Below are 15921 nucleotides of genomic sequence, written 5' to 3' on the forward strand. Positions count from 1 at the left end.
TGGTATTAACCTCATTAGTTTACTAAATTAATAACAATCAATAGTTTTTTTAAACTGATATCAATATTCAAGCTCAGCGGGACTGATACTAGACTTTCCCTGGACTTAAGTCAAACACTGAACACTGGGGCCTGGCGCAGTGGCACACACTGGTAATCCCAGTGGCTCAGGAGGCTGAGGCAGGGGAAAATCAAGTTAAAAGCCAATCACAGCATAAGTGTGGTGGTAAGCAACTCAGTGAGACCCTGTCTCTAAATAAAATACAAAAAAGGGTTTGGGATATGGCTCTGTGGTTGAATGCCCCTGAGACCAATCCCTGGTACCCTGCCAGAAAAAAAACAAACAAACAAACAAAAAAAACACATTTGACATGGAAGATCTAAAAAGCTACTAGATAAATAGGCTAACGCATCAGATCCTGGTACGCACTGAGGTCACTAGGGGAGAAGTAACATAAAGGGAACAATTATCTTGACATATCAGTGTTTTCCTCTGACAGTCAACCTCAGTCTTCCAGATGTTCAAATTTGCTTTATTTGTCCAAAGGGAACCAAGGAAGTCCACAAAGCACATTGTTTAAATAGGCTCCATATTTTATCCAAATTGATTTGTCCCCTATCCCATTCTTTGCCTGATCTATATTTCTTCTTGGAAACATCCCTCCTATATAGTATATCAAGTGATTCAAGCACTGCCATAAATTTAGCTATTGAGAGACAAGTAGATGAGACTGACACTTACCAATGCCTAAATAATTAGTATCTGGATGATGGGAACAGGGCTTGGTAGTGAGACTGGAACTATTTTAAGTCTCTAATAAAGATATCTCAGCATGACTCCTTTCAAACTATGAAAATAGGTCTCTATAGTATTTTATTAACCATAAAGGCACTTCTTCCACACGTCAAAATTAATCTTATTTTTTCTGAAGAATGACTTCAATAGAAAGAGTCAGAGCTCATCTTCTTATTTCTAAGCCAGCCTGTAATAAGTGGGAGGATGATTTTTCCTCTAACTCAAGGTACACTCACCAAAAACTGGTAAAAAATATATACTGCATTGAAATTTAAGAAATAACATAAAAGGAGTATATCTTAAATTATAAACATTTTTGAGAGAATAGTTATTGGCTGCCTCCCCTGAATAAGTTCTCAACCTTGTTCCTTTTTAACAGGAACCCAAGTTTCTAAGTCAAAAGGTCTGGCTGGAATTGAACTCTCCCAAGAATCCAAGGGTAGGATTATTATCAAGGATTATTAATCAACACTTATTGACATAAGCCTTGACTGGTTTATGTCAATACATCCTTCTCCCAGCCAGTGTGAGTGGCCTTTTGGAGGAATTCTGGGGAAAAATGTATCTTATCTTTTCTGTGGAAGCTGCCAAAAGAATACAAAAGAATACATTCTCCAATCTCCAGCCTTTTTAAGTCATGAAGAATTCCAACCTTTAAATGGAAGATAAGATGGAGAAAAGCAAAAAGCACCCTAGTGACATGGGTAAACCACTAGATCAATCTATGCCTGAAGTCTTAACCTATCATGGAACTTCTTGGTTAAATAAACTGATGAGCTCCTCTTATTGTTGTAGTTAGTCTGAGCTGGGTTCTCTGTTATCTTGCAAACAAATGAATCCAGTCAATTATTAATGGAGGTTGAAACCTCCAAGGTAGGTAGGTTTCAAAAGTCCAGACTTGAATATAATTATCCAAGTATCTTAGAGATTCACAACTTAATTAGACAGTGTAGGGCATCTTACTCAACTGTAACTTGGTGTTTTGTAAAGTTGAATCTATTATGAAGAAAAGATTTCTAACAATAACATGTAGAAAAATCTATTACTGATTCCAGAGTGCCAGATTTTGTTAAAAAGAATTCACTGTGGGAAGAGTGAAGGCTCATACCTCTCCATCCATGATAATGAATAGGCAATGAAAAAAGAAAGAAAAAAGACCAAGTATATTATTTCCTTCATTATCTTCATGGTAGCTTTCAAAGTCTCTATCACAAAATGTTAAATCCAAGAGCACAGTTGGCTGGTTGACAGAAAGATTGGTTGGTTGATTGGAAGATTTGAAAAAGAAAGATAGGGATTCACAGAAATAGTTTTTGCACATCCAAGTTAAAGCAAAGAATTCTTTCCCACTTTTCCTTCTGAACGCCAGCAAAAAAGCAGCACATGTAGAGATTTCCTCCATGTACTATCCACTTCTCCATTGGTCCATGTAGTGTCTACCCCCTGGCTCAGTTCCCCTTTCTTTCATGCAGGTGGTAACACTGGATTCCCAACAGCCATGATTATTTACAACTAGTCTGTACTTACTGGCTTCTATTTATTGCACAAGGAAAAAACTCCTAGTCCAATGAGTCAACCAATATATTTTCTAGAAATTTGGATTTGAAACGAAGAGGTTGTCAAATTACTATGCCTACTGAAGCTGAACTGGAACATACAAAATCTATAGGACTGAGCAGGTAGGCTAGGAAATTAAGAAATCAAGTATTCAGTGGTATATTATAATAAGAAGAATTCAAAGAGCTATCAGTCACTCTGATAAGCCCTTTTTACATATGTAACCTGCTTAACACTCAGAATTACCAGTGAGGAGACTACTGTTATGTCTCCTTTACAGATAAGCAGATGGAGTGGTTAAGCAAATTATCTAAGGCCAGAGGGCTAATGTCAGAGGAAAGGTTTAAATTTGAACCATGTGACTTTAGACCATTTGTTTTGAATTTCTAAGTCCCATCCCTGGTGTCATTTTGTGTCTGAGTTTCAGATATAGCTCAGTCTTTCAATCCTAAAAAACCAACTAGGTTTTGCTTTTTGTTTTGTAGACCTGGGGATTGAACCCAGAGGTGCTTTACCAATGAGCTACATCTCCAACCCTTTTTATTTTTATTTTGAGACAGGATCTCAGTAGATGGCTGAGGCTGATCTAGAACTTCCGATCTTTCTTCCTCAGCCTCCCAAATTGCTGGGATTACAGGAGTAATAAAATTTCTCTTTTCGCATGAGTTGGTTTCTGCTTGGAAAAAAAAAAATGTCTTAAGGAGAACATTACTAACAATCAGGGATCCACATTTATAGTTCCCAGGAACTCAATAAGCAGTGAGTAAATGGGTAATCGAACATCACAGAGCTCCCTCTGCAGTGGGCTTCTGGGCATCTTAATTCACGAGGAATCTGGACTCTGTGTTGCTGAGCAATGCATCCTGTTTGTGCTCTGTATGCAGCAGATGCTCCGACCCTGGGCATTTTGATGGTAGGTGGATAATTTCCTGGAACTGAAAGCACAGACAATACCCTCCTCTGCAGGCTTGGCATTTTGAACTACAGATGTAGGGCTCAGTCAATAGTTAGAATCCAGGGGGAAATTACATTGAGATTGAATTTTTGAAAAACAAAGCCATACTACTTATGGCAAGATTAAGTCAAGTCTGAGAATTGCTCTTTGATATCAAGCAAATCTGAATTCCAGCCCCTGCTAGTTCCACTCTGAACAGTTTTGTGACATTGCCCAAGCTTCTGAATATTTCTCTAAGTTTTAAGCATTTTTAAAATATTACCTTGGGAATTGAAAAAGTAACCCAAGAAAATTAAAACAAAACAAAACAAAAAAACTATATTTCCCCCAGAACTAATTGTCATTACATCTCAGCATATTTACCCCTCTGTGCCACTTTATTATTAGTATTAGTATTAGTATTAGTATTGCTTATTAGACTACTTGGTTAAAAAAATCACACAAAGCTGTTTATAAAAATGATACATGTTCATTACAAGGAATTCAAACAATGCAAAAATTAAAAGGAAGACTTATTTTTATCACCAGAATTCTGCCATCCATAAATTACTATTATTTATATCAGAAAATTTTCTAGGTAGATATGCACTGATAGAGGGGTGACCACATACATAATTCATGTTTGATAAATAGATTTAGATAGATGGATAGAAATATTTTGCTAAAATCTGATCTGCTTTAGATGGTTTTAAAAATAAAGGGTTAAATTTAAAAATTTGGCTTTCATTTAAAAAGAATAATATATTTTAAACAGTGAACTGCAAGGATACTAAAAGCACTAGTACTTTTAACTTCTAATTTTCCTCTGTTTTTTTTTTCTATTTTAAGTGCCCATATCCTGGCTGATGCTTATGCAAAATTTCTCACACTCCCCCTACAACTGGGTTGCTTCAATTTCAGAAAGAAGATCCAGAGATCATGCATGTTCTTAAAACTAATCAAATATGTAGAAAATAAAATTTTGTCATTTTAACCATTTTGAAGGATACAATTCAGTGGCACTTAGTATATTTATATATTGTGCAAACACCTTTATCTGAGTCCAAAACATTTCACTACCGCAAAAGAAGATTCTCTATAAGAATAATAAATTCCCTCCTCACTCTCTCCTTCCTCCTTTCTGACAACCATTAGTCGGCTTTCTAGATTTGTCTATTATGAGCATTTTCTATAAATTGAATTATGCAATATGTGAGTTTTTTGACTGTCTTTTACTTAGCATTCTTTCAAAGTTCATCCATACTGGAGCTCATATCATTATTTCATCTATTTTATGGATGCATAATATTCCACTGGCATTTGCAAAAAAAGATCATGATGTCTTCACTCATCAAAAATGGGTTGATGGGTATATGATAAACAGAGAAGAAAATGACTGTCCACACAAAATACACAAATACATTGTGAAAAATATGCTGATGAGGGGATTATAATAGGGAAAAATTAAGTTGTTCTGCTAAACATAAAGATCCACAGGCTCTTGAAAATAAGCAGGCACAATGGAAGTAGAATATGATTAATGGTGAAATCAAAGATTCCCCAATAATCCATGAAATTCAACAAACACCAAGACACACTAGGTTTAGAAACAAAATTAAATTTCTTTGGCAGAGAGTCATGGCATACTGTGACTCTCTAAGGGGAAGTATAATAAACGGCTTTTCCCAATTGCGTATGACCAAATTTCTTCATCTCTAATCTTCTGCTTCCCCACTGTAAAATCATGATAAAAACGAGATAACAAATATAAAACCAACCTGAAAAGGAAACAGGTCACACACAGACAAGATGAAGTGGTCAGCACTCTGTGCTCTACCTTTGCCATGCAAACCGAGTGTGGTCTGGACATTCCTCATCTCCCCGTCAAAACGACACCACATGTCTGGAAGAAGAAGGTCCTCTCCTGACCTCAGATGGAAGAGCTTACCTTTTTTTTTTCTTTGCTGCTAAAAATATCTTCTTGAGGCCCTCTTCTAGGGCTGCCATCTTAATGCCAGACAGGACATCAGAGCAATCATGGTGCTGAGCCACTACCAAGGCTAACTAGAAAGAACAACCATTAGATGGATGACATGAGACAGTTCCACTGTCAACTCAGTGACCTGCCATAGCCTTTTATGGACCACTTAGGCTTTGGCTCCATCCCCCCGGCCCCTTCTTTGGTTACAGAGATTGAACCCAGGGGTGCTTAACCACTAAGCCACATCTCCAGTCTTTATTTTTCATTTTGAGACAGGGTCTTGTTAAGTTGCTTAGGGCCTTACTAAATTGCCGAGGTTAGCTTTGAACTTGTGATCCTCCTGCCTCAGCCTCCTGAGCTGCTGGGATTACAGGTGTGTGTCACTGCACCGGGTGGCTCCATCTCTTTTGTATGCTCTGCTTGCACAGCAATGTGTGATTATGTACTCATCATAACTTGTATTTGTGGTAACGAGAATTTCTTCCTCTTTTCATGATATGTTAAAAACTGGAATCTAAAACTTGTACTTTCTAAATGTTCTCATAGGTAAAGAAAAATTACTCTTAGGAGTAGATAGGATTTTAGAGGTTCTCACGATCCAGTCCTCTGACACTAGAGTTAGGCTGCCTGCTTGTCCTGAGAACCATTTCTGTCTAGACAATCTCTATGAAAACAGATGCCAAAGATCCCCCACCTCCAACTAATGGGGGAAGCTGGAGAGTTCAGGGAGCTTCTGGAGCCAATGTGAGACACAACGTTCCACACCGTGAACAGTTTCCTGAGTAACTATATTCTGAAATTCTCATGCATGGACATTATGTTGTACACCCTCTGCCTTTTGTTCTTATTTTAGAAATTCCTGAATGAACCAATAAACCGGAAACCACTTTGTTGCTAGTCACACACACCACCAATATGAAGAGAATGAACCTCTTTCAGCCTGGTTTCTAAATTTCTTAAGTGTAAGTTTTGGTTCAAAATTTGGATGTGGAGGGGCTGGGGATGTGGCTCAAGCGGTAGCGCGCTCGCCTGGCATGCGTGCAGCCCGGGTTCGATCCTCAGCACCACATAAAAACAAAGATGTGTGTCCGCCGAAAACTAAAAAAATAAATATTAAAAAAATTCTCTCTCTTAAAAAAAAAAAAAAATTTGGATGTGGACTCAGGTCTTGGAGAAAACTATCAGTGTGGTAAATAAATTCACTACAGGTATTCCAAATGACAGACAAGCAAGCAAGAGATACTTAAGGTGCAAAAGGAGGATTCTGATGTAAGCAGAGAAGTGTTGTACTGGTTCCTTTCCTCTGCCTGTGGCTGGCCAGCAAACACAATCTTTTACAGAAACTTTCATGTAATAAATGATGAAACCCCCAGAGTTTTGAGACATATTTTCTTACTCTTCAGTAAATGTTTACTGAGCATTTCCTAGGAGCCGATACTATGTGGGATACTAAGGATAAAAAAGTCCCTACACACGAAGGGGCCTGGAGTCTAGGCCAGGGGATGATAAGGAAGCAGGGGACAGCGCTTAGGGGCTGTGATACTCAGAAGGCTGGGGGATGGCGAAGTGGTGTGGGGGCCAACCTGCTTGTTATGGGATGGACCCTGCTCCCCCAAATCCATGTTTTGAATTTAGGGTACTCCCAGTACCCCAGAATGTAACTACACATGGACAAAAGCCTTAAAAAGATTTATACTGACAGTAGAATGAATTGCAGATAACTTTCCTATGTTCATACATGAACACATAACCAGTGTAACTCCACACCATGAACAACCACAAGAATGGGCAGTTACAGGGCTGGGGATGTGGCTCAAGCCTTAGCGTGCTCACCTGGCATGCGTGTGGCCCAGGTTCGATCCTCAGCACCACATACAAACAAAGATGTTGTGTCTGCCGAAAAACTAAAAAATAAACATTAAAATTCTCTCTCTCTCTCTCTCTCTCTCTCTCTCTCTCTCTCTCTCTCTCTGTCTCCCTCTTAAAAAAAAAGAGTGGGCAGTTACACTCCATGTATGTATGACATGTCAAAATACATTCTGTCACGTAAAATAAAAAGAAAGAATGGAGATTATTAAGTTAAAATGAGGTTATTATGGTGGGCCCTAATCGAAACTGGCTTGTGTCCTCTGAAGAACACAGTGAGAAGGTGGTCATCTGCAAGTCAAGGAGAGAAGCCTCAGGAGAAACCCACCTACCGACACTCTAATCCTGGACTGGTGGCACCCAGAGCTCTGAGAACATACTATCTAGGGTTAAGCTGAGTGCCAATCTGAGGCACTGTTATGGCAGCCGTAGCAAACCACTCGCATACTAGAGATCTTGGCCAGCAGGGGCAGGAAAGGCTTTAAGAGAAATTATTGGGAGCCAAATGTTAGTTCTGATTAAAAGATGTGTTTTTGTTTTTAAACTTACCAGATCTTGCCCTGTGTTTCTTGACTCTTTATCATCAATAGGGAATAAAAGGACACCTCCCAAACTCAAGTTTGAGATTAAAAAAAGAAAAAAGAACAAGAGAAAGAACACTCAGTCTCACATGGACCACTGAAGGAGAATTACTCCGAACCCTACTGTGCCTGCTCTTCCAAATCCAGTTAGGTCTAGGACCTTACCTCTGCCAGTCATTCGTAGCCTTTTCTCACTCCCCTGTTCTCCTGACCTCGGTCACCGCCTTAGCCAGGTTCTCATCTGCTTCCCTCCTGAATTTTTCATGTTCTGCTAACTCAGTATTCCCCAAACGTCACCAGCCAAGTGCCCTACAGGCAACGGAGAAGGAAAGCAAGTGCTAGAGGCATCTCTGGGTAGGGAGGTGTGGAGGACTTCTATGAGCCTGAAATGCCTTTGGAAGTCTTAGTGTTTGTCTCACATCATTCAAATTCTGCATTCTACTACGGCTACCTATTTGCATGTTTTCCTACCCCATACAAATCAAATCAAACTGACATTCTAGGCAGATGTGCTCCTTTAATTCTGGGCTCTACATAACCCAGTTTAAACTATTTGTTTAAACTAAAAAGGTAGATATCTTGCACACCCAAATCTTTTAATTCTAAAATATTGGCTCTGCTACATCATTTTCTTTTTAATTTTTTTTTCTAGGTGACAATGGACCTTTATTTATTTATATGCAGTGCTGAGAATCGAACCCAGTGCCTCACATATGCTAGACAAGTGCTCCACCACTGAGCCCCAGCCCCAGCCCTGCTATGCCATTCTTCTGATCAGGCTTCCTGTATGTCTAGCCGTGATCCACTGGATGTTGTCCTACTTAGAACGTATCCCCTAGACAAGCCATGTATGGTCTTCAATGATGTGGCCAACCTTCCCTTTACAAGTGAACTCTGCTGTTCCTTGGCCTATGCCTGGCCCATGCGTGGGGACTGTGCAATGATTTGGGAACAGTAAATACTATAGGGATACCAAAAAGAATGTGAAACTGTTAGGCATCTCTTGCCATTCTATCTACCTATTCAAATTCAACCCATCTTCCCAGACCCCAGATAACTCTTACCATTCCAGGAAGCCTTGTTCCAGTTCCACCTACTCTGATCTAGGCTATTTAAATCCTTCTTCATGGGGCTGGAGCTATAGCTCAGTGGTAGAGCTTGCCTAGCATGCATGAGGCACTGGGTTCAATCTTCAGCACCACATAAAAATAAAAAAATAAAGTAAAGGCATTCTGTCCATCTACAACTACAAAAAAAGATTAAAAAATATAAATCCTTCTTCAGAAAAGAGTGTACACCTTCCAACTCCATTTTCTTACTGACCACTTTTACCTTAAATCTATACAACCAGGTGACAGTCCTCACATTCCTCAAAGTGCTCCAAGGTCATGTGACTGATCATGGGTTGAATCCAGTGGCCTTTTCCCAATTCTTTTTTTTTATTGGTTGTTCAAAACATTACAAATCTCTTGACATATCATACTTCATACATTAGATTAAAGTAAGTTATGAACTCCCATTTTTACCCTGTATACTAATTCAGAGTCTGACACTGTAAACCACTTTGCCTTCTTAATATTCTCTCTTCCCTTACAAAGGTTGAGCAGCATCCCTAATCCAGAAATCCCAAATCCTCCCAAATCCCAAATTTTTAACAGTGTTATGATGCCACAAGTGGAAAATTCCACATTAGACCTCATGTGATGCACAGTGCACTAAAAATAATGTATGAAACTACCTTCAGGCTATGTCCATTAGTTTTATGTGAAATATAAGTGAATTTTGTGTTTAGACCTGATCCCATTCCCAAGGTATCTCATTAAGGTATACAAAATATCCAGTTTTTAAAAAAATCTGAAATACTTCAATTTAAATAAGCAAAACCTTTACTTCAAAATACTACATTCTCAAGGTTCTCTTATTTTTCTGAAAATTCTTACTGTCTCCTCTTCGCTCCAAAAGTTTTCCACATACTGTTCTCTGCCCTCTCATTTCTCCAACACGATTTCCAACAGGGACCTCAGTCGGCACCTCTGGCTCTGACTGCTCCTGGGTTCTCTGCACATTTCTGCTTTTGTTTTGAATCCTGCCAAGTCAAGATCTAGATCTGGGTTGGCTGTTTCAACACACACCAAACCCTTCTTTCAGCAATGTGTTTTACATCCTTATTTTTCTCTTTACTTTAGAGAACTGGGCAAAAGAATTAGGAAAACCAGTCTCTAAGATATCTGGAGGGCCCTTCTTTGTTGGACAAGGTCCCGAGACTGCTCAACCGCAGAAAATGACCTCAGTGATCATCTTACTCTTGCTGACATGTGGCAACCTTGCCACGTAAAGGTGGTGGCTTTTTCCCTTCTGTGTGACAAAGGACAATACTTCTTAGTCTTCTAAGTTCTCCTAGTCCCAAACAGCCTTATTTCTGTCTCCAAGGAGTGTTGTACCCAGGCTCTGCTGACCTCATAATCCACCTAGCACAAACCTGACCCACCACCCACCAGTTTTAATAGTGTGTTGCATTTCTCTCCTATAGCTCTCTGACATTTTTATGGGATATTCCCTTATGAAGATGACATGAGTTGGATGAAACAATCTTTATTCTAATACTTGAAGATGCAGCAATTGACATTTTTCAAAATACCTACATTATCTTCACTGTAGTCCCACAGGGTAGGAGTGACAAAGTATGTACCTTACAGATGAGAAAACAGGCAGAGAGATGACAGAATTCCGATCCCAATTGGCTCTCCTAAGTCTTCTTGAGGGCTAGCTAACCCCAATACCATCCTGAGTGTCTTTTCCTGTCTTATTCCATTGTTCTGTTTCTTACCTTTCATTTTTCCTGCCAGCTCATATTTTTTTCTTGGCTCAGCTGATCGTGCTTCCAGAGCCGTGACTAAGCCACCTCTGCCCCAGCGGCCAGAGTCATCTGGCGGAAGAAAGAAAATTTTCATCTGTAAGAGGCAAAGTCAAGCCCACAATTTAGAAAAACAAAATCACACAAGATAGGCTTGTAGAAGAATGATTTTTTCAAAGGGAAGGAACGATATATCTGATCTCCTAAGAGAATCATAGTTGGATTCCCAAATATGTTCAGGTTTTCTGAAAGATACACCTGGTCATCATAACAGAAAGGCAGCTCAAAAATGAGTGTTAAGAAGAAGCAGAAATCTCTGGTGGGTCTATAACTCTGGAGAGTGGAGAGTGGATGGAACACGGCAGTGACAAGCACTGTTAATACCACAGCATACAACTCCCGTTTTACAAGCAAGGAAGAGAAAATGTTGAATGACTCATTCAAGCTCACACTAATGGAGCTGGGTGGCACCTGATATTTATACTCATTCACACCACAACTACTCATGTACCTGTACCACACGTCAGATGACATTCTAGGTATGGGGTGATACAGTGAGCACACATGCACACACACAGTCCTCTTCCATTAAGCTTATATTCTAATGCAACGAGACGGTCAAAGACACACGTTAATACACCAGGAGGGAATAAAGGTTAAGTAGTGTACAAATAGGACAGGGTAACAGAGGCAACATACAGACTCTTTTACAAGCAGACATTTGAACAATGCTTGATGGAATTATTTGGGAAAGTAGGGTTCCTGGCAGAGGATACAGAACATGCAAAGGTTGTCAGGGGAACACACAGGGAGTTTCTCAGAGAATACAGTTTTCTTCTAAAATGCAGCCTTATTTCACCCTCTTAAAAAATTTGTGCAGAGGATGAGACAGATATTGTCCCATTAACATAGATTAGGAGGCTGACACTCAGGGAGAGTGGGTAACTTAACCAGGTAAACCGAAGAGCTGATTCTATAAGCCATGCATTTCTGGCCACATGACAGTGCACTGGGACCAGCCCTTAAGCCATGACTGTGCCTCATCCTCTCCCTTTCTTGGCACCATGAAGACGAGGCACCCTCCCTGTCCCACACCACTTCTCGTACCTACACAATGCACAATGAAGGCGTCCTCAGCCTGGGCCTGAGGGTGTGTGATGTCACCGATGACGTACTTGATGGAGGCTGGGTCTGGGTCTTCGCAGCCTAGCTTGGCAGCACCCCTGTCTTCCTCATCCTCCAGGTCTTCAGGCTCACTCTCCTCAGAGGGCAGGCAGAAGGACTGGTAGTTGTTGGACTTCCACCAAGCCACCCTTCAATAGGCCAGAGAGAAGAGAAAAGTGACCTCTCCTTTGAGCACATTCTGCACTGCTATTCCAAATAGTAACTGCCAAGTGAGATGCAATCACAAACTCACCGACTGAAGTTTTCTGCTCAACTGTGAATAAACAAGTTTTAGTTATCAGCCCAACTGTCTCTTTATTACACTTCAATACTGAGCAGCCACCAAATGTCCCTGTTTTTAAGTACATGACTAAAAGGGACTGTTCAAATAAACAATTCCTTGTCAACTATAATAAAATTTTTAGAATTTCTTGTTTCTCTGCTTTAGGTACTCAAGACTTCTCACTAAAGTGGACTCAACGTTAAAGCTGAATCTTTGAAAAAGTGTTCTGTGGAGTCAGGCGTGGTGGTGCACACCTGCGATCCTAGCTATTCCAGAAGCTGAGGCAAGAGGATCACAAGTTAGAGGCCAGCTGGATAACTCAGTGAGAGCTGGCTCAAAATGAAAAAGAACTGGGGAAGTAGATCGTGGTAGAGTGTCCCAGGTTCAATCCCTAATCCAAAAAAAAAAAAGTATTCTGTTACCAACAAGAACTACCAGGTTGATACTTTTTTGAATTTTTAAGTGATGTTCAATTGTGGAATCCTTTGCCAACTGTGATCCTCAGCTTGGTTAGTAACACAGACATACTTTTTTTCCATCAAAAATATATTAAGGGCTTGGGGATATGGCTCAAGCAGTAGCGCGCTTGCCTGGCATGCACAAGGCGCTGGGCTCGATCCTCAGCACCACATAAAAATAAAGATGTTGTATCCACCAAAAACTAAAAAATAAATATTTAAAAATTCTCTCTCTCTCTTAAAAAAATATTAAATTTCCCATATGAATATCCTTCCCTTCTCCACAATCCAGCAGAGGAGACGAGACCTACGTAACTGGAAACCACAGTACTTTATGGACATACTTTTTCTTATGTTCAGCCTCTTCCTTTGCCCTCTTCTTTTCCTCTATTATCCCTTTCTCTTGGCTGCTGCTTCTTGTCTTCTTTTCTGTCTTTCCTCCAGTTCTTCTGGGCTCAGAATCTGCTTCCTTTTGGTGGACCCCTCCACTAGGCCTGGGATAAGAACCTGTGGGAAAGACAGGACCACAGCCCAGAAGGTCAGAGACGTCCTATCCTCTCACGTCTCCTTCACCCTGAAGCACACTCTACAGAGGTGACTCGCGTGGGATCTCACAGAGCACAGCATCCCTGTGTGGTGGGCACTGGCCGCCAGGTAATCCAATTTAACATTCATATTTTGCATTGCACTGGCACGGCGCGCAAAGCACTAGCATGGCTGCTAGTCATTTTGATTCATCTCATTAGTAATAAGGTGCTTACTTTTTTCTTTGATTGAAAGCATACACCGTAGGATGGGATTTAAAGTTTAAATAATTTTAACACGAATCTTTCTACAAATGTACAATTCCTTTTAATACAGTATTTTAGCATGATTATCTTAATGATAGCTAACATTTAGAAAATACATTTTAAGCACAAAATACTGTGAACATTACATGTATCGGTTATGATTGCCATCATCTCTTAATGAAACAGGGTCATGATTATCAACAGCAGGATATGGTATTTTGATGTAACATGGTGATCCCTTTAGGGTGGCTAGAAGAGGGACAGGCCTACTTTTACCTGTATTAAATGGTATAATATACTCATCTTGTTAATGTTTTTTATACTATATTTTTATGTAGGGTTCAGTTAATTTGCTATATTTTAACAGACACTTATTTCTTAACAAATCATCCTAAGATATAATTTTTTGGAATTATGATTTCACAAAAATTAACAGCTCTTACAATGCCTTTATTTCGGAGTAACCGGCCTTCTTGACTTGTTTTCTCCAAAAGGGTTTTCTGAAGATTCACCAGTTGTTCAAATGATTTTCTGTCTTCCTTACTGGCCTCTTTAGAATAATCTTTACCTTTGAATAAGTACATATGGCTTTCTAAGAACATAAAACACAAAGTGAGAAATGTTAAGACATTGAAAGACAGGTTAATGCTATTCAAAGCAATAACTAGGTGAATAAGAGAATAGCCCTTACTCTGAAGGGCAAAGACCAGCTTGTGATGAAGGCATTCCATTTCCTGTTGCACTACACTGATAAGTTTGGGTTCTACATATGTTCACTTTTCAAAGGACAGAGCATTGGCTTAAAACCCTTTCGGGTCTATCCAAGATGATATGGGAATCTCTGCTGGATCCCTCTACCCTGCTGAGTCTCAAATCACTCATTCATTCCACAACTATTCCCAGTGTAAATCTCACTGACTTTTAAGAACCGCTAATAAAATCTCTACTTTTTAATCCCAAACACACTTTTAATACTCTTTTTTCCCTTTTTCTATAATATTAAAAGGAACAAGTGGCAATTCTATGAAAAAATGAAAAAAAAATCACAAAAAAATAATCCCTTGGATTTATAATATTCTTTACAGATCTCACAAAGCATCTTCATGTTTTTTACATCAATCATGTTATAGCTAACCCCACTTATGAAAGGGGAAACTGAGACTCACACAGGGATTAAATGGTTCCAACTCTTTCTGCTACAAAATGAACATGGCAGGTTTTTCTAATTCTAAGATCAATATGTTCTTTTCAGTAGATTAGTGTGTATGGAAAAGTAGAAAAAAGCTTGCAAATAATCATGGCAAAAACAATAAGAACAGTAGTATAATCTTTTTTCTTTCTTTAATTTTTGCAGTGCTGGGGATCAAACCCAGGGACTCACAAATGCTAGGCAAGAGCTCTGACACTGAGTGGCACCCCCAGCCAATAGAATATTCTTAAGTAGCACTTTATGCTATCAGAGCAATTTCACATCTAGTATCACATTTGATTTTTGCAGCTGTGTAAAAGAGTAAAGCAGACATTAATAGCACCATTTTACAGATGAAGACACTAAGGCCCAATGAGGCTAGGTGGTCTGCCAAGATCATGAATCAAGTGATAACCAGGCAAGACTAGTAAACACAGACAGGTAGAATAATAAGTCAAAAGTAAAATGTATGTAATAGCACATGTTACCAAATAATGTATTTTCACAGCATTATGAAATCAGCTACAAGTATGTTTTCCCCAGAGAGTATGAAAGCAAAACATTTTCATTCTCAAGAGATCAACTGCTTCACACTTGTACCCAAATCTAACCAGCCATAATTCTAATTGGCATTTGCTAATTAAATCAGCAGGGGGCTCTCAAAGAGGCACTCTATCAACAAGTAGAAAAAACATAAAGGGCTGAGAAGTTTCAATTATGATCAACATTATGTAGTATCATACTGCATGAAATTCTCAGCTTACCATATAACTGTGCTTTTTAAAAAACTTGGCATTAAAGATAAAGCTACCTTACTTTATACTTAATTGTGAATGGGCTGCTCTAACTACTCCTCTTTCATATTCCTTTGTTATTTTTAACCATGCTTTATGTCTTCACTCTGTTTTGAAGAGGCAGCTGGAGCCCACAGGTCTAGACCCTCATGTGGGTCCTGCCAGAGGAACCATCTACCACAAAGAGAATCAAGACAGTCATCGAAGACAACATTCCAAATTTTAATCCAACTAGAGAATCCAACAGTTAAACTGTCTGCAAAAATGTAATTTTTTGTAGGTAGACTGAGATATATAATTATCTTTCTGAAAACACTGTAATTTTATTTTGTTCTAGTAAATAAAGTCAATCTAGATGAGTATAGAAAAGGGTGGAAACTTGGTACTAAGGTAATCAAATACAACTTAAAAATATGACCACACACATATCTATTTTTTCTCTCACCTGAAACAGCTAAAGGACAATACACAGATTTCTAAAAAGATATGAGGCAATGGTAGATGAAACAGTGCATGAATTCTTTGGAAGATAAAAAGTGGATAAGAAGAGAACAACAGATTCAGAGAGCTGTGGAACCAAAACACTGGTGTCTAGCTGGGGCTGACTGCAGGAACCCTTTCAGTCCTCACAGTATGGAGGAACAGAGAGGATCCGCACACTAAACACCAGGAGC

The 15921-nt window shown here is 39.3% G+C and overlaps 1 pseudogene; it reads right to left on the reverse strand.

Annotated features, from left to right (window-relative positions):
• Positions 1-403: 403 nt before the first annotated feature.
• The window catches only part of LOC143388208 (chromodomain-helicase-DNA-binding protein 1-like), a 33975-nt pseudogene continuing 18457 nt past the window's right edge, over positions 404-15921 (reverse strand).

This window comes from Callospermophilus lateralis, unplaced genomic scaffold, assembly GCF_048772815.1.
Source record: "Callospermophilus lateralis isolate mCalLat2 unplaced genomic scaffold, mCalLat2.hap1 Scaffold_590, whole genome shotgun sequence".
Taxonomy (NCBI): domain Eukaryota; kingdom Metazoa; phylum Chordata; class Mammalia; order Rodentia; family Sciuridae; genus Callospermophilus; species Callospermophilus lateralis.